The 25,653-nt window shown below is 49.0% G+C and overlaps 1 protein-coding gene across 9 annotated transcripts in view; it reads right to left on the bottom strand.

Moving 5' to 3' along the window:
- The window catches only part of PTPN3 (protein tyrosine phosphatase non-receptor type 3), a 146,050-nt gene that overhangs the window by 99,016 nt on the left and 21,381 nt on the right, over nt 1-25,653 (bottom strand). The window contains exons 1-2 of one of the 9 annotated variants that reach the window (XM_055301958.1): nt 11,525-12,505; nt 8,289-8,428 (exon numbers count right to left, since the gene is read on the bottom strand). The exons of 3 other annotated variants lie outside the window; for them this stretch is intronic. The gene's annotated coding sequence lies outside the window, so the exon portion shown is untranslated. Of the gene's footprint in view, nt 1-8,288; nt 8,429-9,375; nt 9,549-10,286; nt 10,390-11,524; nt 12,506-25,653 lie in introns of those variants that run through there. 5 more of the 9 variants (XM_055301957.1, XM_055301959.1, XM_055301960.1 and 2 more) reach the window with 5 other exon arrangements.

Below are 25,653 nucleotides of genomic sequence, written 5' to 3'. Positions count from 1 at the left end.
GGTGCTTTTGTAGGGAACATTTTTTTGGCAGCAATATGAAGGAGGTATAGGTGTGAGGGACCTACTGGGGAGAAGGGGAAGGAAGCCAGAGTAGGGGCAAATGGGAGAAGCACAGGGACTAACCCACTTTTTTGCAGGGGTGGGGAGGGTGGAGGAGTGGGTACAAAGGAAGGGCAGGCTACAGGCTGGAGGTGGAATGTCTGAGGTGCAATGAGCAGGATCTGTCCAGTGCAGGTGTGGGAGTGAGTAAAGGATGTCCCTGGGTTTCTAACCTGGAAGACCTGTCACTTATGGAGAGGGTGTTTTTAAGGAAGAAGGTGCAGAGGAGGAGCTGGGGACGCTCATGGAGAGGTTCATATGTGATGCACATATGACCACAACTGCCCAGAGATGACCTGGTCCTGTGAGGCCCTGATGATGGCATCTGGTGAGTCTACCCAGAAACATTTGCAGAAGGATGAAAACAAGATGAGCCATGGTGTGTGTGTGTGTGTGTGTGTGTGTGTGTGTGTAGGGAGGTGTGGAGCCACATCACAAAAGCCGTGGTATGAGGGAGGGGCAATCAGCCCGCTGCACAGAGACCCAGCAGGCTGAGACATGAGAACCAGCCACTGGTCTCGATGAGTGAGTGGTCTCTGACCATCACGGTGAGGGCAGTGCTGGTCAAGAGGCAGCTGGGGGATGCTGGGGTAGATAAAGTCAGGACTGCTATACAAATGCTTCAACACCCTGCCTGAGGTTGCAAGTCCCAACCAGAGTGACGCCTTTGTGTACGCCCATGTTCACAGCAGCATTACTTGCAATGACCAAAAGGTGGAAGCAATTTAAGTGTCCAGTGACAGATGAATGATAAAAATATGGTATACGTGCATTCCACGGAATGGTACTCACCCTTGAAAAGGAAAGAAATTCTGACACATGCTGTAACACAGATGAACCTTGGGGACATCATGCTAAACAAAATAGTCATAAAACATCAGATACCGTGTGAGTCCATGTATGTGAGGTAACTAGAATCATCTAACACACAGAGACAGAAAGTAGAAGGGTGGTCGCTGGGGACTGGGAAGTTAGTGTTTTAATGGGTACGGAGTTTGTTTTGCCAAGATGAAGAGTGGCATGTGGTGCACGGGGGGGGGGGGTGACAGGAGCGCACCAACATGACTGCCACCTAATATCAGCCACTAAACTGTACACTTAGGTGCATTTTACCACAATCTAGAACAATTACATCTTTTGTCACAGGCATAGAAAATCTGCACTCACAGAACTGAGCAGGAGGTCTGTGTTGACAGGTGAGAGCAAATCTTTTTCAGGGGCCATAGACTCCTCCTGTAGCCAGCCTGGCAGTAAAAAGGAAGAGAGTAACTGGGTGGTGACCTAATGGTGAAGCTGGGCTCGGGGAAGTCTTTCTTTCCCAGGTGATGGGGTGACAGCCTTCAGCTCTAAGTGAAGAGGCAAGCCTGAGCCAAAGGACACTCAGGTGATGGAATCTGGGCGTTTCAGGGCCATGGGCCATCTGGAGAGGCAAGGTGAGGACAACAGGTAGGAGACCTGGAGAGAGCGGAATGGTCAGGGTAGCTGGTGTGGGAGTAACAGGGGAAAGAGCTGGCTGGATGGTGGGATGGAGGGGAGGTGGCTGGGGGGTGGGTGGGGACAAGCTGGCTGCAAAGCACAGAGCACTTATCTGACACTACCGCTGAGCCTCAGGTCGGTCCTTGGTCTCAGGAGCACCTGGGGCCTGTTAGAAATCCAAGTTTTCAGGCCCCACCTGAGTCTGATTCAGACCCACTGAATCAGAAACTCTGGGAGTGGGGCCCAGCAGCCCATGTTTTAACATGATTCTGATGTGATAAAATCTAAGAAACCAGTATATACTATAGAAATTCAGTGGAAGAGACAAACCATTTTTCTCGTATGAAAATAGAAAAAAAAAAAAACAGCCTAGCAACTTCCACATAAAAGAGTCAGAAATGATAACTGCTTTAATGCCAACACAATTCATTTCTGTGGTTAATAAAATTTCTGTTAACCACTGAAATATGCGGTCCACCTCATAAACTTCCTTAGACGGAGATCTAGAAAACACACCTCAGATCTGGGGTTGGACATGTGGGGACTAGTCCCTGCTCAGCAACTGGCTACTTGTGTGCCGTGGAGCGTGCTACAGACCTTCTGGGACCTCAGTTTACCCATCTATAAAATAAGGGAGCTATAAACATTTCTTCTGAGGTCTCATCCAGTTCTGACACTGTGATTCCTTCTGTCCTATAAAAAAGTGACCTTGGACCAAGTGCTTTTACATAGCTGTGCTTCGGCAAGGGAGAAAGAATATCTTTAACTGGTAAAAACATCATATCACAGTTAACTAGAAAACCTTTCCAAAGTTCAGTAAGTGCTAGTGTCTCGCATTCTAAGAACGAGGACACTCCCTCACTGGCTTTGCCATTAAAGCCACCAATGCCTCGAGTTATAAAAATACTATCCTGCACTGGCCTGTGTTCATGAAGTCCACATGACTGGGATGGCCCAGAAAGTATCTCCAAACCTTCACATTTTTATCCTATGATACTTTTTAATCCAGGAAGGCGGGGTTTGTTCTCTTTTGCTAGGCGGAGAACGAGTTAAAGAGCTGTACCATACAGACCCCCGTGCCTGCCCCCTCTGACCCCAGTGTCTGGGGACAGGGCATTGCAAGTCTAGGCTTCCTGATAAATGGCCTCGTATTGACCTTGTTACCGGAATCCCGAGACGCTGGTTTCCTGCCTGGTTTCTCTGCATCCAACTCCCTGTCTACACCTCCTGGTCATCCAATGCGCCTCCTCTTGTGCCTGGGTCCCTGATGCCACCTGCTTCCCTGCCTCTGCCAAAGGCCAGTAGCTTGGTTCTGATCTCAGAACTAGGGCTGGGAGAGGGATGTGGTGTTTGTGCAGGAAGGACAGTGGAAGTGTGAGCACCAGGGGAAAAAAGATAAGGTCTAGGCAGGGAGGCTGTGGTCTCCCGCCCCACCTCGCTTATACACCCTGGCTCTTAAATTCCATTAGAATTTATCAGTGGGAAACACAGCTGGCTTGTTGGTCCATCACAGAGCCAGTCCCTCCTCCTCCGTCCAGCCCAAAGTATGTAAACGACCTCCCTAGTCCCCAGGCAGGAAGGTCCAAGCGAGGGGAGGGCCACAACAAGGCTGGTGTAGCAGGAGCAAAACTGGGCAGGGCAAGGGAAGTGTGACCACCACGAGGGCTAGCGCCACGAACAGGGGCTGGACAGGCGGTGCCAAGGAGGTTAGATCTGTTTTTATCCAGGCAGAGGATTCCCAGTGCTAGAGGGCTTTCCAGGCTGATCTCCAACCTCAAAGTCACATTTGGGTAGGGTGATCACAACTCCAGATTTGCCTAGGGCAGCCCCAGCTGAAGCTAGTTCACGAGATGCAATTATTAATAGCCCCACTTTTATCTCAAACCGTTCTGGTTTAGGTGATGAATTCTCATCGCTTGACTCTTGGGGCCCCTAAGCCTGCAAAGGAGGCGTCCCAGATAGAGAAAGGTGCTGAGCACTCGAGGGACCTCCAGGCTGAGTCTTGCCCCTCCTCAAACGCCCCATTCTCCTCTCCAGCACCCCTGCCACGCCGTCACCCGGCGTCTGCTTGTATACTTCCAGGGACGGCAGGCTCGCTCGCCCCTGATGAAGATTCTCTTTTTGGGGGAAAAGCTGTGTCATAAAAATAGCAGGATGCAAACCTATAGACAGTATGACTGCAACAACAACATCCTTCGGCAAGGAAAGTAGTGGCAGTGGGGGGCGGGGGCTTGAAAACCTCTGCTTTTTCCCTTCCACCTCCTTCCATTCAATAAATATTTACGGAGTGCATCTGATGTTCCAGTGGTACTGGGGACAGAGTGGTGAGTTAAAACAGACTCAAATTGAAGGGCATTCTATACAATAAGTGGCCTGTGCTTTCCAAAAATGTCAAGGTCATAAAGGGCAAAGAAAGGCTGAGTAACAGTTCCAGTTTAAAGGAGATTAAAGAGACAGGATGACCTTATGAAATGCAGGATGGGGGGAGGAGGTTCTTTGCTACAAAGGACACTATGGAGACAGCTAGCAGAAACCCAAGTGAGATCTACAGATTAGATAATAGTATTGTTTCAATAATGATTTCTTGGTTCTGAAAATTGTGCTGGAGTTATATAGAAGAATGTCATTGCTTTTAGGAAATACACTGAAGTATTTTGAGGGAAAGGAAAAATCTATAAATAACCTTCAAATGACTCAAGAGAAAAATATATATATACATAAAGAGCAGAATAAAATAAATGTGATAAAACGGTAACATTTGGGCAATCTGGGTGAAGGGTATGAGAGTTCTTTGTTCTATTCTGAGAACCTTGCTGTACGTCTGAATTAGGTCAAAATAAAAAGTTAAAAGAAAAAAAAATAAGTCCCAGAGAAAGGTTGTTTTTTCTTTTTTTTTTCCTTTTTTGAAAACAAAGCCAGATCGACCGTGACTTCAGAGAGCTCCCCGTGTCGCTGGGGAGACAGGTACTAATACAAATAATTACACTAATTAACTGCAAAATTGCAACTGCGAGAACACTGTAAAAGGAGAGAGATCCGGAGGCATGAGCGTTTACAGCAGGCAGTTTTACCCCAGTCCTGTGCAGTCACGGACTAACACCCAAAGCGGGAGATGGGGGGTGGGGAGGAGGCAAGGTTCCAGGTTCTCACAGCCCCGTGGCAGGTAAGGCAGGGCAGGGACCAAACCATGCATGCCACACGGGGGCCTGCCTGCAGGAGATGCCCACACCAGTCTTCTCCTCTCAGAGCAATAGGAGGTGTTTCTGAAAGACCCCCGTGACTGCAGAGAACGGGCTGGCAGGTGGGAAGGCATGTGGAGTCCACCGTAGTGGTGGTGGCGACTGTCGCCTCCAGGATAAACATCGCTGATAATTTTTTCTGTTCCCTGACACTTTAATTTTCTACAGCAACCATGTATGAACTCATTGATAACCAGACCAGGGGACAGGGCTGGCGGGGGTGAAGCAGGCTCAGACTGTCACACCCCCTTTCCAGACCTGTTAGTGGTTAGGGTCAAGGGATGGCTGATGGAGGTGGTTGCTGCTTTGCTCACAAGTACCCTGGGTCTAAACTGAGGCTGACTCCACCTTAGGGAAGCAAGGGGGGCAGGGGAGGTCAGGTCTTCATGCTCCACTCCCAAAGTCAGCCCAGCGCCTTCCATCACACAGCATCCAGCTGCCCACAGCCCCCCTTCTGGTCCTGGATCCTACTCCTTGGAATGTCCCTTTAGCCCTGAGACCTAGGACCTGAAGCCCTGGCCTAGGAGTGGACCATTACTCACCCACAGTGACTCTTGGCACTGAACACTGAACAAACCATTTGTCTGGAGGGTCAGAGGCCCAACCACAAAGGGAGGGGACCCTTTCCTGTGCCAAGTTCTGTCATAGTGGGTTTTCATTAACTCCTTTAAAATGGACCATTTAAAGGAAATAGGTTCCATTATTATCCTCATTTTACAGTTAAATGATTTGTTCAGGAAAAAGACCTGGGTTCACATCTTGGCTCTCCTGCTTATGAGTAACGAGACCTTTGGGTGGTCACTCCATCTCTCTGAGCCTCGTTTTTTTTTTTTCACCCTACCGGCAAGGTGGGGCTGGTGGGAATGAACAAGATTCTGGGACTAGATAGTACTATTTATTCCCTTTTGAGGCACCAAGGGGCTCAGTACAGAAAATCCACTCCAAACTACACATCGCTTAAATATTTACTAAAAGCTTGTGTATCCTGACAGTAAATCATGGGACCTGAATTTTCCAGGACTATCCCAACTTCAAATCCTCTGTCCTAACTTTCCACAGAAAGCATCAAAAGGTCTCAAAAATTCCACTCTCTCAGTATCCAAACAACACCTCCCAGGCCTCCTCTTACATGAAGAAGCAGCACAAACATTCTTTTTCAGACTACAGATCCTAGTCTTCCGTTCAGAAAATATAGCCGGTGGAGTCCTGCTGGCCCCCCGAAGGAAACGGAGTCGTGGCAGCCAGTACTCCATCCCAGCTCAGACTCGGCTGGGCTGTTTCCCGGCATGCTGGTATAAACCGCAGCCAGGAGAAGCCATACCATGATCAGAGCACCGCCCCCCCCCCCCCAGAGGGACACAGACTGGTCAGATGAGCTCTGCCCCCACCCACCCAGCAAGCTGCCGGTACCCAGGTAGGAAGCACGGCCGGAGGGTTGTTCCAAGGTTTAAATGAATGAGTTAATATTTAGAAAACATTCACAACAGTGCCTGGCAGCCAGTAAGTGCCATAACAGTGTTTCATAACGAAAACCAAAGGCATCCTGGGCGGAAGGTGCTCATGCCTCAAAGAACCCACAGGCATCACTTCTGGGAGAATAAGGAGAATGGGCCCTCACCCCTGGGTTGAGTGAGGCTGGGGCCCCTTCCAGACACGGGGTGGGGGTGGGCACCCTGACTATGGGAGGTAGGGCCTGCATTTGCCAAGGTTCAGGAGGCTGGACCCGGGGAAGAGTCATCACTTCTGAAATACACAAGGTCTCTGTGCCTCGGGGCCTTAGCACCTGATGTTCTGCTCACCCCCCCCACCCCCCCATACTATCTTTTTCTACCTTCAAGGCTGAATTCAAATGCCAACTACTCCTTATGGTGTTCTTTGATTTCCATCAGAATGAATGGTCGCCTCCACTGGTCTCTTTGGCATCTGGCTTTATCTCCTTTTAAAGTAATTGTGAGACACACAACTAGACAGAGCACGTGTGCGCAGGCGCGTCATTGTCTTCCCAATTCTACCACTCGTCCTTCCAAAGATAAGGGTCTGACTTTCCTCTCGGTAACCCTAGGGCCTGACGCACAGCTCAACAGGTGTCTGAATTTGCTGTGAAATCTGTGCTCTCCGCTGGCCTTTACCCCGGAGGCAGAAAGTAGCTTCAGGTGGACACACAACCAGAAGCTACGTAGATGCAAGATCTCTGGGTCTTGGAGCCCATGACTAGATCAGATTTTAGCCAGGGGCCTACCAAAGCATTCCCTTTCATCCCTCTTCAGGTGGATGAAAGGAGACACCTGTGAGACCCGAGCGGCGTGGACACTGACCAGATCCTGGCCTGCCTCTAAGAGAGCCGGTAAGAAGAGCCCAAGCTTGAGAAACATCAGCAGGCTGCCCTGCCTCCACCAGCCCAAGTCAAGGCCAGGGCAAGTGTGGACTGCCTTAGGCATTCCAGCCCCTGCAACAGACCTGGGAACAGACGAAGAGGGACTGGCCCCACTTTCCAGGAACCACTGCTGTCTGGCCTAAGGAAGCTGAGCACTGGGATTACAGTCACAGGCGCAGGTTCCCTTCCATCCTACCAGGAACCCTGAGGGCTCAGGGGGGAGGTAGGGGGCCAGGCCTTCCCGCTCCCTCAAATCCCCAAAGCTGGTGGGTTCCGTGCATCCTGGAGAACACAATTCCTTCTGTGCCTGGACCCAAGGTTCAGAAGGTCACAGTTGGTCCCTCTTGCTCCTAGCCCCAGGCTGCCTTGGCTAAACTCAGTTTTCTCAACTGCAATAGTGGGAGAGAACAGCACTAAAACTGAACAATGTACGTGAACCTTCCCAATTCACGGTCAACAATCAAGGAAGTTAGTCCCAATCCCCGGAGGCCAGTTACCAGCTGGGAAGCCCAACTTCTTTCAGGGATAAGATTTGTCTCTGACCAAGTTCCTGCCACTTGACTGAGGTTAAAAGCTACTAGAATTCTTCTCTATGAAAAAATGTGAGAGAAGACTTTCAAAACAGGAATGGTGAAGCCGTGAGTTTTCCTGAATTTGACTGTGTTAAGTTGGGTTCTTTCTCCTGCTCCCAGCTGTCCCCGAGGACCTGCCCTCTCCTTGCAGGGAATTTCTTCCAGGTACCCTGAGTTTGCTGGGGTCCACTGGCCTACTCAGCATCCCCACCCAAGCACCGCATCTAATATACAGAAGCAGTTCAATAAATGCTTGCTTGAACGGAATGCCACTCAGAAAAATGCCTTCGGTAACTTGACCTTTTACATTCCTCAGCTAATGCCTAATTTACATATAAGAGTCCGTTTTAGGAGATGGCAAATCACCAGAGACAATTCAGGATCAATACAGAGTATTAGGCATGTTTTATTCTACTCTAATTCTCTGCAAATTGGTATTCCATTAAGTGTATGTGGGATTTATGGGAGCTCACTATAAACTAGAATATTTAACTAGAACAGCCTACTCTCTGTCAGATAATAGCTTACCGTTGTTAATTTTCAACTAGTCAATCTCAGGAAGGTTTCCAGCTTCCAGTCTCCTTTACATGTTGATTTAATCGCCAGGAAAGTCATCTATTTGCAAGTCTCCATACAATAAAGAGCCGCTTGATGCAGAAGCAAAAGACCTGCCCATAGAAGCAGAAGACCTGAGTTATATCCCCTAGGCCAATACCCTGTGATGGCTGTTTAAGACCTCAATTGCCTCATCTGTAAAATGGGAAAAACACCTGGCCTCATGGGGCGGTTGTACAAATTGAGGCGATGCACGTGGATGCACCCTGTACAGTTCTATGAAGCTATAAAAGGCGAGTTAAACAAACATAAGATAAAATTCTCGAACAACTCAGGTAGGCCAACGACAGCAGGGTGGTTCTAAAGGGGGAGAGGAGATATTTTGCCCTCCTCCAGGAGACACTTGGCCACGGCTGGAGACATTTTTGGTTGGCACCATTGAGGGAGAAGGATTGCTACTGGAATCTACCGGCTAAGACCAGGGATGCTGCTAAACATGTTGCAATGCATTGGACAGGCCCCACAAAAAAGAAAAAAAAAAATCATCCAACCCCAAATGTTAACAGTGCTGAGGTTAAGAAACCCCGATCTAAATAATAGGGAAAGTTGGGTAGGAGAGCTTTTTAGAACAGAAATCCTCCTAACCAGGCTGTTCTTCCTCGCATCATCTCTTTAAACATTCGCAAGATGGATCATCTTGCAAAACAGCTCTTTTGTAAGTAAAGCTGAACTGCCAACTTCTGGAGTTTCTGAATGTATAAAACTGCTTTTAACTAAGATGCTCTCCGACTACAATTCGGCTGAATTGTCTTTCCGAAGCCCTTGACTTCTGCAGTTCTCCAGGGCACCAGACAGGGTCTGTCACTCTGCCACCAGGCCCTGAAGATGCTTTCGTAATTCTAATTTCCTGGTCAAATGGGAGCCACGAGGGTCTCTAAACGAATTAAATTCACATCACGCCAACTGCTCCCTTGCTTTGTGCTGGGCACGGTGCCAAACACCTCCACATAATTTATCCCACTTAATCCACCCAACCACCGAGTGAGGTGGGCATCATTACCGGCTGTTAGCAGGGGAGGAAATGGAAGATCAGAGAGGTTAAACAAGTCGCCCAAGGTCACCAGCTGGCCTGGGGGAGCCCAACTTGAACGGAGGTCTCCAGGTTCCAAGTCACAAGCTCTTTCCACCAGCTCTGGAAAACCCAGGTGTCAAGTTGTCTCAACTTCCCATGAATTTTTAAGGCAACCGCAACTTCTCAGTAAGTTCAGGTCGCTGAAAATGGGAATTTCTCGGGGTGGGGGTGGGGGTGGGGTGGGGAGGGGAGGGGAGGATGGGAGGATGGGGGGCTGGCCCACCTCACAGGCACTCCCCCACTGCAGCTGTCTCACCGCAGGTACCTGATAAATCATTCCCTATCGCCCGCGGAACGGGGAGGGTTTATCGGCGCTGGAGTTCGTGCCAGGCCCAGGAAATGCCATCTTTGAAAGCCGAGAGGCGGATTCGCCCCGGGAGCCGGGAAGGTCTGGCCGCCGCGCCCGGCTGGCTCCCCGCGGGGCCGCGCGCCCCCCGGTGCCGGGGGCTGGGGCTGGGGCTGGGGCGGCGGCGGCGGCGGGGGCCCTCCCGGGTCGCCGGCCCGGTCCGCCCCTGCCCGGGTCGGAGCCCACGCCCACGCCCCGCCGCCGCCGCCGCCGCCGCCGCGTCCCGCCCGGGACCGAGCCCCACCCCGCCCCGCGGGCTCCCTCCCGCCGCCGCCGCCGCCGCCCCGCCAGGTGAGCGCGGCCCGGGCCCCCCCCCCCGCCCCGACGTGGCGCCCGGGACCCCGGGGCGCGGCGCCCCCTGCCCGCCCGCCCGCCCGCCTGCCCGCCCGCCGCGCTCGCGGGGCCGGGTGGGGGCGGGGCGGCTCGGAGCGCGCCCCAGCCCCGGGGAGCCGCGCGCCCTGCCCGGGGCCGCCGGGGTCGCGCCCGCCCGTACCTGCAGCATCCGGGGGCGCGGGGCGCCCAGGTAGGTCGCGCGAGCGGGCGGCGCGGAAGCTCGCTCGCGCCGCGACCTGGCCGCCGTCTGAGCATGCCCAGTGCCGCCCGCGGGCGGCTCCCGCCGGCCGGGCTGGCCGCGACGGGCCCGCGCGCGGGGCGGGGGGCGGGGGGCGGGCGCCCGGGCCGCCCTGCGGGGCGCCCCTGCTCCGCCCCGGCCTGGCGCGCCCCGACGCGCCGCCCCGCGCCCCGGGCCCCGGCCCCGGGCCCTGGCGCAGGCCCGCGGCGTCCGCTCCCTCACCATTTCCCGGGACCGGACCTACTGTGCGCCGGGCCCTCCGTGGGTCTGTGCTTAGGAAGGTCGCGCAGACGGCGCTCAGCCCGCCTCAGACAGGAGGACTCGCAGTCCCGGCTCCTCCCGCTCCTCCGGCAAGCTCTCCGGCTCAAACCTTCTTCCAGAATCTCTCGGTACCTGCCACCCCCCCTCCCCTGTCCCCTCTCCCCGCCCCAGTCTGGGCGCTGCTGCCCTCTGACAGCTCCTCTGACCCCGGCCTTCCTGCAGCCCCACGGGCACCTTTCGGTCCCCCAGACTCTCAGGACATTTGCACACGCCTGTCCCCCTCCCGCCGTGTGGGACTTCTTTGCCCGGCCTTGTACGCGGCTGGCACCTTCCCCTCGTACCTGGGTCCTCCTTATCTGAGAGGCCTGGCCCGAGCACCTTTGCTAAATCAACACCCTGTTCCTGGACACCCTCCATGCCCCCATTTCATTTCCTTCACGTTGATCATCATCCATGGAGCCATTCAGCGAAGAATTATTGGTCACCTTACTCCCGCTTCTTCACGCCGGGTAAACAGGCAAAGACCCTGTCCCCAGGTGGAGTTTGGGGGAAAGAGAGGCAGGCACCAATCAACGGGTAAACCCGCAAGCTGTGCGGGGATATTAGAGGGTGGTGGGAGTCCCCAAAAGGGGAAAAGAACAGGGTAAGGGGGTGATGGTCTAGGGGAGACGGTTCTCAAAGAGGCGCTCTCATCAGCCTGTGGGAGTGACCTTGAGAAGGTGACGTTGCAGCCCCGCACAGGGGACACCTGGTGCGGACACTAAGGGGCGACACCTTAGGGCTTTGCAAGGAGGACCGAGTAGGAGATGGGGTCGGCGAGGTGACTGTCCCTCTCCTGCGCTGACTTCTGTGTCTAACCCTAGGGACCCGCTGCAGCTGCGCGGCCCTGCCGGTCTTACCTGCGGCGTCCCAGCTCCCGTCCGGCGGCACGTGGCACACAGTGAGCGCTCAAACATTGTTTGTGGAGTGAATGTGTGAATGGGGGGAAGGCCGCGCGGTCCCGACCGGGGTGCCCGCGGTCCTGGGGGCCGGTCTGCCCCGGGGCCACTCGGTGGCCGCCGGCAGCCCCTGGCACCTCCTTGGGTCCCGGTCCCGGGAGCGCCACCGCAGCGGGCGCGTCGGGGGGAATTCCGACCCGGGCGCGGAGTCCCAGGAACAGGCCCCGCCCCGGCCCTGCCCCGGCCCTGCCCCGCCCTCCGGTGGCTCGCAAACCCTGGAGCCGCCGCGCCCGCCCCGCCCGTGGAGCCGGACGGGGGTTCACTGGGCATGCTCGGAGCCCCGGGAGGAGAGGAGGGGTCTCCCGGGGGCGCCCCCGCAGAGCCCAGCCCGCACCTCCTTGGTTGTCGACACCTCCCGGAGGGCCTGGGGGCGCCCCCCGCCCCCCTGCAAAGCGCAGTAGGAAACCTGGGAGTTCAGAGTCTCCAAAAGGCATTATTCTCTGCCCTCTGCGCTGTGTGATCTGGGCCAAGCCCCTTACCCTCTCTGTGCTTCCAATAACTCGAATACCTATCACTTGGATCTGGGCGGAATGTGAGGGCTGAACGGGATAAAAAAAAAAAAAAAGTGAACGTGTTTAATCCAACTTTAAAGATCCATGTCCTGGAACACCTGAGTGGCTCAGCGGTTGGGCGCCTGCCTTAGGCCCAGGGCCTGATCCTGAAGTGCTGGGATCGAGTCCCACCTCGGGCTCCCTGCGTGGAGCCTGCTTCTCCCTCTGCTTGTGTCTCTCATGAATAAATAAATAAAATCTTAAAAAATAAATTAAAAAAAAAGATCCGTGGGGCAGCCCTGGTGGCTCAGCGGCTTAGCGCCGCCTGCGGACTGCGGTGTGATCCTGGAGACCAGGGATCGAGTCCCACGTCAGGCTCCCTGCATGGAGCCTGCTTCTCCCTCTGCCTGTGTCTCTGCCTCTCTCTCTCTGTGTGTGTCTCTATGAATAAATAAATAAAATATGTTTTTTATAAATAAATAAATAAATAAATAAATAAATAATAAAATAAATAAATAAATAATAAAATAGAAAAAGATCCATGTCCTGAGCGCCTACCTCAGTGTGTCATCTGCTACTAGCTTGCCAAGTGCTTGCAAGGAAACGTTACCGTCACCGACATGCGGATTCTTGGAGTTGTCTCAGTTTGCCTTCCGTGACGGCTGAGGCAGTAACTACCTTTTCTTTCCCCACATTCAACAGTCATGAGCTTAAACAGTGTTCTTATATTCAAGCGAAAACATATCTGCACACATAAGGGAAAGAGACCTAGATCTTTGTAAAATTGCGCATTTCGATCACCATAAACAGAAGCAGGAACAAAAGGAAAGAATATTCCGCGAACTGGAAACTAATGAATGTCCGAAATCAGCAGAATGGTTAGGTTATGGTATATTCGTTGAAATAATAACTAGTTTAGACTAAGCTAGTAGACCATACTGCAGCAGGGGGAAACTTAAAGTACAATGTTCAGAGGGAGGGAAAAGCTGAAAACACAAATACACTTCATAGAGATTATGTCTGCACATTCACCCAGACTGGAAAGAAATATGGGAAAATGTCAATAATTTAATGGGGGGGGGGAGGAAGGAGTGTGGTTGGTTTCTTTGAGTTTATTGCTAAAAAAACACGAAAAACACAAGTTTATTATTGTCACAGTGTTGTGTTTGCAGTAATAAACAGCAAAAGGCCAAATTACAAATTTGTGAAGTTTTGGGAAAGTCTAATCATAATAAAACAATAGTTACTATTAGGCTCAAGTACGCTTGACATTTTACATATAATGTGTCTTTAATCCTCATAGTCACTCTCCAGGATGGGTGTTTCTAGCTCAGTTTTATAGAAGAGGAAACAATCTAGGAGCCATTCACAACTAGTAAGAGACAAGGTTAGGACTGAACACGGTCTGACCTCAAAGCCAGGGTGTTAGAGTTTATAACACTGCCTGCCTGTGTAGTAGCTTACAATGTATTGATCAGAAGAGAAACCACATATTCTTTCATTTTGTGTCTTTTTTGCCTTATTTTTTCTACCTTTGATGTGCTTGCAGGCTGCAGATTGCCTTTAAATGTTCTGGCTTCCTGTTACTATTTTATTGTTGGAGCCAAAATGTTAAAGTCCATCCTTTTCAGCTGTTGCACCTAGAGTGACATGACATTATTATCAGCAATGACAGTTGATGTTATATCATAAGCTCCCAAACTTTATGGAAATGAAGCTTTTGGATGGACACATAACTTTCTTAGTCTGTGTGGTTGAACCCAGCCAAATTGAGAGCAAATAGAGGCCTTGTCAAGACTAAGGCCATCCCAAGTCCCAGATCATGAGGCCAGTCCAAACATAGATTATTTTTCCCTGGGTAATCATTTGGGAGTCAAAATCACAGTATAATGGAACTACCTGGCCCACGGACTTCTCAGAACTTTACTGTGATGAAAAGATACAGGGCTGATAGTCCTGACGATGTTTGCCAAGAGAAAGCCAGAGCCCTAAGAGCAGCCCTCCTCCTACTGCTGATAAACAAAAACAAAACAAAACACCCCAACTCTCTCTTTTAGTAATGCTGGTTGACTGTTCCTGGCCCAGAAATCACTAAACAACAAGAAACACAGAAAGCCAAAGGGTCATTTCATTGGAGAAGAAGGTGTGCCACGAAGCCAGTAGGCATCACTCGTAATGGACCAGGTTCGTACAAGAGGAATGCAAGATGTGCAACTGGACACAGTTACTAGCATATTCCCAGAAGCTGCCGTTTGGACAGAAAATCTGGTGCCAAGCACTGCACACAGGCAATTGGCTGGGGGCATTTATAGGAAGGATTTCCTGGAAGAATCACTGAGGATTGTCATTCACATCAAACTCAGGAAGTCTGGGCACCACATAGACAGTTTCAATGATTTACAGGGCAGGGCTCCCAGCTGAGATGCTAATGCTCATCAATTATTTGTGTTGTTAATGCAAGCTCATGAAGGGCCTAAGCATCGCCAAATACATGGGCAAGTGGTGCTGTTAATGACAAGCGAAAAGAATACAATGTAAAATTATATAAATAGTATGGCCTCCGCGCTGAATTACTAAGCCAAACCACATAAAATGGCCGTTTTGTAGGTCGATAACGGTTGAACATTGGCAACTTCCTATATTTCAACTTAATACATGCACATAGAAAAAAGACTGGAAAGAACTGCACCAAAATACTAATGGTGACTCTATCTGAGTGTTGCATTTACAAGCAGAGAAACAAGGTATGGAAGGGAGCTCTTATAGGAGAACCTCAGGTCTTTGGGCATCTATTTCTTTGCTATGTCCCTAAATCTTATTTTACGGTAGGTTTCTTTCATGATCAGGAAAAGCGAAACAAGCTTTAAAAGCTGGCAAGCCAAACAAAATGGCGGAGAGAGGGGAAACAGCTACTGTGGAATTGTACAGACACATGAGAGGTACCTTTCACGGAGAGTGCAGGCAACCCTGCCCTGACCGGCACTGGCAGTTGACAGAATGTCTGCTCCAGGCCCAGGAGGGAGGGAGAGGAAGGAGTGGTCGGTCAGTGGCCTAGTCAGGAGCCTGTGGAGGGGTGTTCGTCTGACTCAGGACGCAGTTCATCCCCTCAGCCTGTGTTCTTGGGACTCTGGGACTTCGTGGATGTCCCCTTGAGAAACACAAATTGTTAGCCTAAAGTGGGATCCATTGAAAAGTGTCTTTCCATTGCAAATCTCCACCACCAAAGGAGTCTTGTCCTTTGTCCTTTGATGAACGAACTTGGCTTGGGTACAAGAGCAGCGTTGTGGATTCATTCACCACATTTTTTAAAAATTTTTATTCATGAGAGACAGAGAGAGAGAGAGAGAGAGAGAGAGGGCAGAGACACAGGCAGAGGGAGAAGCAGGCTCCATGCCCGGAGCCCTATGTGGGACTTGATCCTGGGTCTCCAGGATCACACCCTGGGCTGAAGGCGGTGCTAAACCACTGGCCATTGGGGCTGCCCCATTCATCACATGTTTATGAAGCACCTACTGTGTGTCAGGCACTGCTCTAAGTGCTTGGTAGACATAAGTGAACAAAAGAAACAACAATTTCTGCTCTCATGCTCTACCAGGGCAAGCCAGACAATGAACAACAAGCATGATAAACCGGTGAATTATGTTGTATGTTAAGAGACCGGGGTAAGGCTCATAGAAAGGGTGCTCGACGTGAGGTGGTTGGGGAGTTGCAATTTTATTTTATTTTAAGATTTTCTTTATTTACTCATGAGAGACAGAGAGAGAGGCAGAGACACAGGCAGAGGGAGAAGCAGGCTCCCTGCAAGGAGCCCAAGCAGGGCTCCATGTGGCAGGCCTCTGTTATAAGAGAGTCAGCCATATGATCCCGAGTATGCATACATTTTTAATATTATCACGTAAATGCAAAAATAATGTAACCAGTTATCTCAGAGGGATCTCGGACCTTTAAGAACACTTGATGAATGCTTAGGGATACACACACCTGAGTTGGAAAAATAATTTCCTGGTGCACACACTGTGGATGTACCAGAGGACCGGAAGGACCATTATAGGTCCACGGGAACTGCCCAGGTGGCTCAGTGGTGGGATGCCTGGGGGGCTTAGTGGTTGAGCATCTGCCTTTGGCTCGCGTCGTGATCCCAAGGTCCTGGGAATCGAATCTTGTATCGGGCTTCCCATGGGGAGCCTGCTTCTCCCTCTGTCTCTCTGTCTCTCTCTGTGTCTCTTATGAATAAATAAATTTTAAAAATCTTTAAAAATAGTAGGCCCATGGACCACCATATAGATTTGCTGCTACACGAGAAATGGAAAGGTAAGTCTAGGGATTTCGGAAACCTGCTCTTGTAATGGCAGCAGAAGGTTGTAGCTTTAGAGACAAAGAGAAATGATGACAAATGTAGGGAATGAGAGTTGGTATCCTGAACTGTGGCTGTTGGTGGTTAAGCAGTGGGTGGTGTCATCTTACAAAAGCTGGGGAGAATGGGTTTGTCAAGTCTCCCAACCACACCTTTAAGGTTCAAATGTCCAACAATAGAAGGAGAGAGAGAAAAATACCCAGGGAATATAGAATAGTCATACAGAGGTCATGGCTTCGAAAAATCAGCAACATTAAAGGAAAGATTCAAGGAATACCCTAATAGAAGATTCTAGGGAGTAGAGTCTGGGAAATACTGAAAGCAGCATTTTTTAAACTTTGATCCAGAACCACACATCATGATCACCTTGAGAGATGGAGTCCTTGTGTAAAAGCAGGCTTCTGGCCTCAGCTCAGAGCTTCTGATTCTGCTTGTGGACTCCAAGAACCTGCATTTTATAATTAACTATAAAGGGGTGCCTGGGTGGCTCAGTCGTTTAAGTGTCTGCCTTCAGCTCGGGTCATGATCCCAGGGTCCTGGGATGGAGCCCTCTCCCTGCTGAGTGGGGAGTCTGCTTTTCCCTCTCCCTTTGCCCTTCCTCCCACTCGTGTGTGCACACACGTGTGTGCTCTCTCTTTCTCAAATAAACAAAATCTTTAAAAAAAAGAAATCTTTTGTACACTGAAGTTTTATAATTTCTGTCCTGTAGCCTCCACACTAAGAACCTAGTCTGATAAACTAAGAGGATGGGAAATTTTACCAAGAGATGACCGTGGTCCTGTAGAAATCACTGATGCTTACTTAGATGGATGGGGCGAAGGACCACAGGCTCAGCTTCTTAACCATTTAAAGGGGTAGAAAGAGAGGGGACAGGAGGTAGAGAGAGGGCATCTCCTGCAGGCAAATAGGGACCCCTAGTAGAGAGCTGCCAGTCTTTCTGCTTTCTACTCTTGACCTTGGATCTCTGACTCCATCCACCTGACCATGCTCTCCTGGGGCCAGGAGGAAGCGAACCATGTGACTGGAGAGGAGGTGGTAATGGTGATAGTCACAGTGGTGGTGATGTTTGCTGAGAGGAGTAGACACTAAAATAAACACATTGGAGTGTGTAGAGTACACACAAAACTGAAACTGAGAAGGTCATTACCTCCTGAAGAGGAATTGGACAAGTGGGGGCAGGGGAGGGATGAGTGTTTACCTTTTGCCATAAACCCTTTTGTTCCTTCTGAATTATGTACCATGTGATGTGTAACCTGTTTAAAAGTACATTCTCTGTGGGGAAAAAAATATATCATGATGCATGCATGATGGTTTTTCAAAAATTGTTTTGTTTTACGTTTTGAGTCCCTCTAAATTTTACTGGCCAAATACAAAGCCCAGGTTACTTGACAAATCAAGGCCGTAACTATGAATAACAGCAGGGCGTAACACGGTGTAGCTTGCTCGAAAGAACCATAGGTCACGGGCTCTTACTCCTACTGGCAATTCATGTGGCTGAGGGATGGAACAGAAAGAGCGCTTTGGAGGAGGATAAAGGAATAAGAAAAATCACTTCAGTGATCCCGAGGTCAAGAATGATGCTTTCCTGACACAGCTGGTAAGAAAACGGCCGGGAAGTAAGACAGAGTGGCTACCCACGCCTTGCCTGGAAGTCACAGGCGTGGAAAGACGATCATCTGAAATCTGTTCTTGCTTGGCTGACCATTCTATCCTCGGGGACACTAGAAACCTGATCTGGCCCCCAAAGAAAACTGTGCTTCCAATCCCTGGTGACATTTCAAGAACAGGGGGCACTGTTCAGCCTGCCCAGTGCTCTGGTGACCTTCTAGTGTTGCGTGGATGACACACCACAGGATTTCCTCAACTGCGCCCCGGCGTCCTGCTAGGATGTTGCTCTCATTTTTTCCATGGTACACACAGTCACTGCATTGAAGTCCAAACAGATAGTCCAGCGATGCCTCCATAAACACGAGTCACATGGGAAGTTTAAGGAATCCGTGTTCGGCCAGGGACATCAGAGTTCCTAAGGCAAGCCATCCTCACATACAGCGTCCCGGTTAATGAGAGTCGTATGATTTTCTGCCAACACACCTGGGCAGTGATCAGGGACAGACTTCATGTGGCAGCCACCAAGGCCTACCCAGATATTGTTCTTCTTCACGCAAAATTCTCTGATCCAGGGTGAAGTTCCCCAGCTATTATATCAGAAAACATTACTCTCTGTCCATTTCTTTATCTCCTTGGGCTTCTCCTAGTTTGGTCTTCAATGCCACCACCTTGCCCAGCCTTGTCATCTGGCCCAATCTGGCAAATCTTTCTTACTTCCTCTTGAAGAATGAAGGCAACTCATGTCAACCTCCTAAAACAGATCATTTGACCCTCGCTGCCTGTTGAAATCCTACCCTTCTTTTGAAGTTATCTGACAAGCTACCTCTTCCTAGGTTACCCCAAGTGGTTATGAACAGTCTAATCCCTGCACCCCTGCAGTTTTGGTCTGTTCTTTCATGCTTCTCATCGTGTGCTGACTCCCATGTAGTTATCAATGTACATGCCCCTTTTGGAAGGCTCTTGGAAAATCTTCTCAATGGGGTCATGATGTCATGATGCCATGTGGGCTGTGACTATTATTTCTGAGCAAGGTATGCAAAGGGCCATGAGTCTCTTCTCAAAAATTGCCTGCCTCTCTGCAATAAGCAAGAAGTTCTGGCATATCTAAAATCCTTCTGGAGTTCTTTCTGGAATTCTGCTTGCGAGCTTAATAATTAAGTGGCCAATAGACAGAAAAGAGATACAGACAGATGTAGATACATAGGGAATATAAGAAGATATAGAAGATAAGCTAAGGGAGAAAAATGAGCAGTAGTGTCTCAAATAAAGTATGATTAATTTGTGCACTCTCAATTTCTATGTAAAACAATTAAAGGAATTAGGACATCGCCCCTGCCTCTCCACACTTGGGAGTCACCTCCTTGTGCAGGCAGAGGTCTACAGGTCAAGGACACACCCCTTTGTTGTCTACCTGGGTTGCTGCGTGAGCTAATTCCAAACCAGCTCTGGGGCCCATGACCTTCATCTTTGGGCAGTAGGACCAGGAACCACAGGGTGAATAAAATCCATCATAGAAATTACCAGGGAATAGAGGGGGCCTAAAAACTCCTTGATGTCTTGCAGTTTCAATTTCACTGTAATCTAGAATCATGATCAGTCTCAAGCTTGGGAAGCTGCCCCGGTTTTGTCAGCACCCATGAAAATATTTTATCCTTACATTATAGGGTCCAAAGGATTGAGGGCAGTCTTCATTTCTCTCTCGGTCGTTTACAATCTGAGTAAGAGGAGGCTTTCTTTGACTGCATAGGCAGTCTCAGGAGCCCCTCCTTCTGCATTTAGATCCCACTAGATTTACGCTTAACACATCACATACAATTGAGCAAGCCAGCTGCCCCAACTGTGAACTCACATCATTTTTTTTTTTATGATGGGAACCTAGATAGAATTTGGCACCTAATAAGAGTGTGAAGAATGAGAAAATTAGTTGAAATTGGATTGCTTTATTGATGTGTTTCTGTCAGTCCAAGTCCCTTGACTTCCTAAGGCCAGCATATTATTTTCCATTACATTTGGTTCATTGGCATAAAAAAATGTACATAATACTAGCGCATATTTCAAATGCCAATTCACATGAGAGAACAATTTCCCAACAGTGTTATCTAGTTTCTTCTCAAGTTCCCTGGGTTGAGGTCAGTCTTTGTAGTTAATGTTGGGTTCCTGACCCAAACACAGCCTGTGCCAGTTATGAAAAAAAAAAAAAGTCAGTTTTCCATGGTTTGGATAAAGAGGTGACCGTGGGAACATGTACAGCTCTGTCTCTGGTTCTGGTGAAGTCATTGAAAAGCCAACCCAGCCTGGCTATCCTGTGCGCCCACACGGAAATGAGGAGAGACAAGGACTGCAGAGCAAGAGGAAGTACACCCCTTCTGCAAACCAGCCTTGGTGTGTGGAGCCGAGGAGAGTACCCGTCCCATCCAGGAGGAAAAATCTCTCTTTGCTATTTATTAAGAAACACTGAAGTGATCTTGAAAACCATGCTATTCAAAGAAAAAAAAATATGGACCCAATCTATTCAGAGGAAAAATCCAAATGCAGATAAAGCCTTATGAATAGAAATGGATTATTTTAGCACTGTTGATAATTGCTAAAAATATGAAATAAGGGACTGAATGAATATGCAACCCTGTGTTCCACCGATTACCCTATAACTCTTAAAATTATTTTACAAAGAGTTTGTAATGACCTGGGGAAATGCTTGTGATATAGTTTAGATAAAGAGTGTAAGACAGGGATCCCTGGGTGGCGCAGCAGTTTGGCGCCTGCCTTTGGCCCAGGGCGCGATCCTGGAGACCCGGGATCGAATCCCACGTCGGGCTCCCGGTGCATGGAGCTTGCTTCTCCCTCTGCCTATGTCTCTGCCTCTCTCTCTCTCTGTGTGTGACTATCATAAATAAATAAAAATTAAAAAAAAAGAGTGTAAGACAAAGCTGTATTCATAGCATAACTTTGTAAAAAAAAAATAAATTTATGAACATAAAAAATCCTGAAAGTATAGTAAAATATTAAGAGTAATGACTTCTAGATAATGATATATCTATCCGATGTCTTAGTTTGTTTGGCTTCTACAACAAAATACCATACACTGGGTGGCCTATAAACAACAAACATTTATTTCTTACAGTTTTGGAGGCTGGGAATTCCAAGATCAAGGCATTGGTAGATTCAGTGTCAGGTGAGGACGTGCTTCCAAGTTTATAGACAGCTTCTTCTCACTTTGTTCTCACCAATAGAATGGGGTGAGGGAACTCTTTGGGGTCTCTTTTATAAGGCCACGGATCCCAATCATGAGGGCTCTACGTTCATGACCTAATCACCTGCCAAAGGCCCCACCTCCAAATTCATCACATTAGGGATTAGATTTCAACCTAGACATTTTGGCGGGACACGTTCAGTTTATAACAACTGGTGATTTTCTTCATATTTTTCAAATCTTCTACAACATATGTATAGCACTTCAAAAATAAGAATGAAATATTTTTTAAAATCTATGTGACCAGTAGCAAACATAAAGCTTTTTTCTCAGATAATCATATGGGAAGGTATTTTTATATCCGGGTGACTGTAGCATTGACCACAGGAATTTCATGACTCTTCTGTGGGAGGTTTAACTATGGTACCTATGATCCCCATGGCCACCTCATCTCCCTTATACCAGGCCTCTTGGCAGTTCTTCTGAGTCCTAGAATCCCCATTGGTTGGGAAGCCCATGAGCCAGGGAGACACTTAGCATGATCAGTTGGATTCCCTCCTAGAAATTTAAACACAGCAGAAAAGATGTGAAGACACACAAAGAAAGCCCAAGATCAAGAGACAGCCAGAGGAACTGTGGTTGAATATTACACAAAAGACTTGTACCAAACTGACTTCCTGATGTACACACCCGTGTGTTGTCCCCTCCCACACAGAGGCTTAGCCAAAGTGACTTGATTTGGCCAATGGGACATCAGTGAACATGACACAAGTAGATGTTTAACAGACACTTGTGCACGAGGACTGGCCCTGTTGGAACCCTGAGACCACCACGCTGTTTAGAAGCCCAGGATGAAGAGGAGAGAGGAGAGAGGCACAGCCGTGCAGGTTTGTCTCAGCTGAACCCAGAGAAGACCAGTAAAAGAACCACTCAGCCAACACATTGAATCATGAGATATTTTTTAAAAATTAAAAATTGTCGTTTTCAGCCACTGTGTTGGGAGTGGTTTGTGACCAGCAATGGATAACTGGAAGGAACAGGAAGGAAGTCCTGTTACTGAGGACTCCGCCTTACATCCTTTCCATTTCCAAACTGCTTTTCTTTGAGATTTCCATCGTCTCTACTTATCTTTTTAGTCTTATAGCAACACTGTTATTTTAAGGCAGGTGGTGTCAAACCCCAGTGTTCAAAGACCTGAGCTGAAATCCAAGTGTCTTTAGGAGAGGGATGTTGTGGGTCTTATTCACCATGACACCCAAGTGGAATGGTGTCTGTCACATAGCAAGACCTAAGGAGATATTTGTAGGTAAATGAACAAGCAGATCTTGGGAGCTTATTTAAAATATAGATTCTAGGGGTGCCTGGGTGGCACAGTCAGTTAAGCGTCTGACTCTCGATCAGGTCATGATCTCAGGGTTGTGAGACTGAGCCCCACATCAGGCTCTGTGCTGGGTATATAGCCTCCTTAAGATAGTCTCTCCCCCGCTGCCCCCGTCCCTCCCCCCAGCTCCACGCTCCCACACTTGCTGTCTCTCTCAAAATAAATAAAATAATAAAGTAAAATAAAATATATATTCCAGGGCCCCACCTCTGGAGACTGACTCTGGGTTGGGTCCAGGAAACCGCATCATGATTTTTTATGAAATATTTTATTCGAATTCAATTTGCCAATGTATAGTAGAACACCCAGTACTCATCCCATCAAGTGCCCTCCTTAGTCCCTGTCACCCAGTCACCCCGTCACCCCATTCCCCCATCCTCCTCTGGTAATTGCACCATTATTAAGCCACCTGAGTGAAGCCAAGGCAGGCGGCCTGTGGGACCCATCTTCACCATCAGGGCCTCAGGTTACTCAAAATCAAAAGCCAATTGATCAATTTTCCAGCTGCCTGTGCACCAGAATCGCTTGGGGAGCTTGTTCCTGATATATTAGTCCCTGCTCCTCACTCCTGACCTACCAAATCTGAAAATCGCTGAAAGTGAAAATCTATTATGTGTATTATTAAGAAACTCTTGGGTGAATGTGATGCAGCTGGTCCACAAGCATAAGGGCATTTGGAAACCACTGGCCCAACCAACACAATTTTCTGAAAGTCATTTGGCCACCAGACACACTTTTCTCATTCTGGAGAACAGAGGACACATCCCTCCCTCAATTAGATATCTCACACTAATCTCTCTCTCTCTCTCTCTCTCTTTTTTTTTTTTAAGAGGTTTTCATGATGACTGTGAGAAGTATTTGTTAGGGACTCTTTCTAAGCCTAAATGTCTCATCTGTCAATCAGATGTTCCTAACACCTGCCCTCTTTAGTGCCTGAAGGACTAAAATGAGGTGAGGTGCATGACGGCGCTTTGAAACCGAGCACACCATGCACGTGATTCGTGAGCCTTTAATCATAAATGTGTCATGCAGGGGATTATAGTATTTCCATTGACTTTTAGATAAGTAATCAGATTCATTATGGGTTATCTCATTCTCCTAAGGAAGGGAGAGCCAGACCTTTGGGATCCCCACATAAAATGTTTCAGGGATAGGAAGCCCTGGCTACATTTCTAATTCCTTCATGTGGTGTTCAAAGCCATGTGTAATCTGAGCCCTGCATCACCTTCGTCTCTCCTGACCCCTCTCTTCCACACCTTCCTGCTCCCCCTCATCCCCACCCTGCCCCGTGCCAGCCCTTCAGAAACGCTAATGCAGCATTGCTGGCTCACCTCTTCCACAAGCCCTGGATCAAGCTGGCACTACGTCTGGAATGTTCTTTATTAATGTCCAATCCCTATCTACCTGGACCTTTCCTGAACCTTTGGTGTCTGTTACTATCTTCCACCCTCTGGTCAGAATTGACCAGCCTCTGTTTCGAACCCCCACTGAACATCCGTCCAAGATCCTATAGCACTTGGTTGCACTTACCTAGATCACTCTACCCTCTTCTTCACCTCGAGGGCAGGCACGTTTCCTGACTCCTTCCTGTGTCTCTGGCCCTGAGCACAGTGCCTGGCACAGAGAAGGGACTAACAAATATTTGTTGATTGCACGAAAGTTCCGGGCTGTCTTTGGGGAGGTCTTAACTTCTAGGGAAAGAAAAATGCTCCTGCCTGGCAGTGGCCACTTATGGCTCTCTGACTCTGATTTCCTGCTGTTGTCCTTTATCCCTCTCTCCTCCATGCCAAGACTTAGGAAAACCAAACAACTTGCAACAAGCTGCTTGCCTGACCTCGAATGGGTGGGACTATCCAGCAGGTTCAGGAGAGTTTTCCTAAGTGGGTATTATTATAAATGTGATGTGTGATATAAATGAAAATTTAAGATATTAGTGAGAAATCTCTTCTGAAGGCCAGTTCTGAATTGTTGGTGTCTACTAGCTACCTCCAGCTGGGTGTCCCAGAAGCACTTCAAACCCAACCAGTTCCAAACTAACAAATTGGCTCCAGCCCACAAGCCTGCTCCTTGTCCATTGACCATCTGCCCCGGGGCCTGGGCTCCCAGCTCCAAATCCTCCCTCTTTCCCTCCCTCCCTCCCTCTCTCTTGCCATCCAAGAAAAATGACTTCTTCTCTTTATTCTACCCCCACAAGATTTCTCACATCCTTCCCAAGCTCTGCTTTCTGCTTCAGGACCTCTTGTCTCTCACCAGAGCTCTTGCAAATAGCCTCCCAGTTGGTCGGCCAGCTTCCTCTCACTTTTTTTCTCGGAATACCGATAACAGGTTCATCTTGCTGAAGCACGGATTTGAACAAGTGCTCCTCTGCTTGAAAATATACAATGCTTCCCCATGGCCTACCTCCTGGAAAAGTCTAAACTCCTTAGTCTGCAGGGTATTTGATAGCAACACATCTGTCTGATTCCATGGCATCTCCTGGGAAGTGAGAATGTAAGGAGGAGGCAGCAAGAAGCCTTCATTTGTTCACCAAATATTGATTAGCACCCGTGATGCATCATACTCTGTTCTAGGTTCTGGGGATAGTGTGAAGTCTTTGATTTTTATGGAGCTTAAATGTGAAGAGAGAAAGTGGAGTCACTGTCGTCTGCTTTTACGATGACCTGTAGCCTGAAAAGCAGGACTGCATGGATTGCCTTGGCTCCAGTTCTTCCCTCCTCTCTGCATCCATGCTCTTTGCCACGTAACCTTGAAGCTCCTTATGCTAGAGTAGATGGATATGTCCCTGCTCAACTCGGAGGCCTGGCCGTGTGACTTGCTTTGGCCAATGGGTCAATGGATTGTTAGCAGCTGTTACACAATTAGAGGCTTGAAATATGTCTGCGTAGTTAAGCTTGTCCTTCTTGCATTTCTGCTTCTGCCATAAAAAGACTGCCCCAGGTAGATTGCTGGTCCCAGGAGAACGAGAAACACGAGAAGTAGAACCACACTGTGAAGGAATGGTGGTCG

This window comes from Nyctereutes procyonoides, unplaced genomic scaffold, assembly GCF_905146905.1.
Source record: "Nyctereutes procyonoides isolate TBG_1078 unplaced genomic scaffold, NYPRO_anot_genome, whole genome shotgun sequence".
Lineage (NCBI taxonomy): Eukaryota > Metazoa > Chordata > Mammalia > Carnivora > Canidae > Nyctereutes > Nyctereutes procyonoides.
Note: the sequence above shows the minus strand (reverse complement) of the source record. Positions and strands in the feature narration are given on the sequence as shown.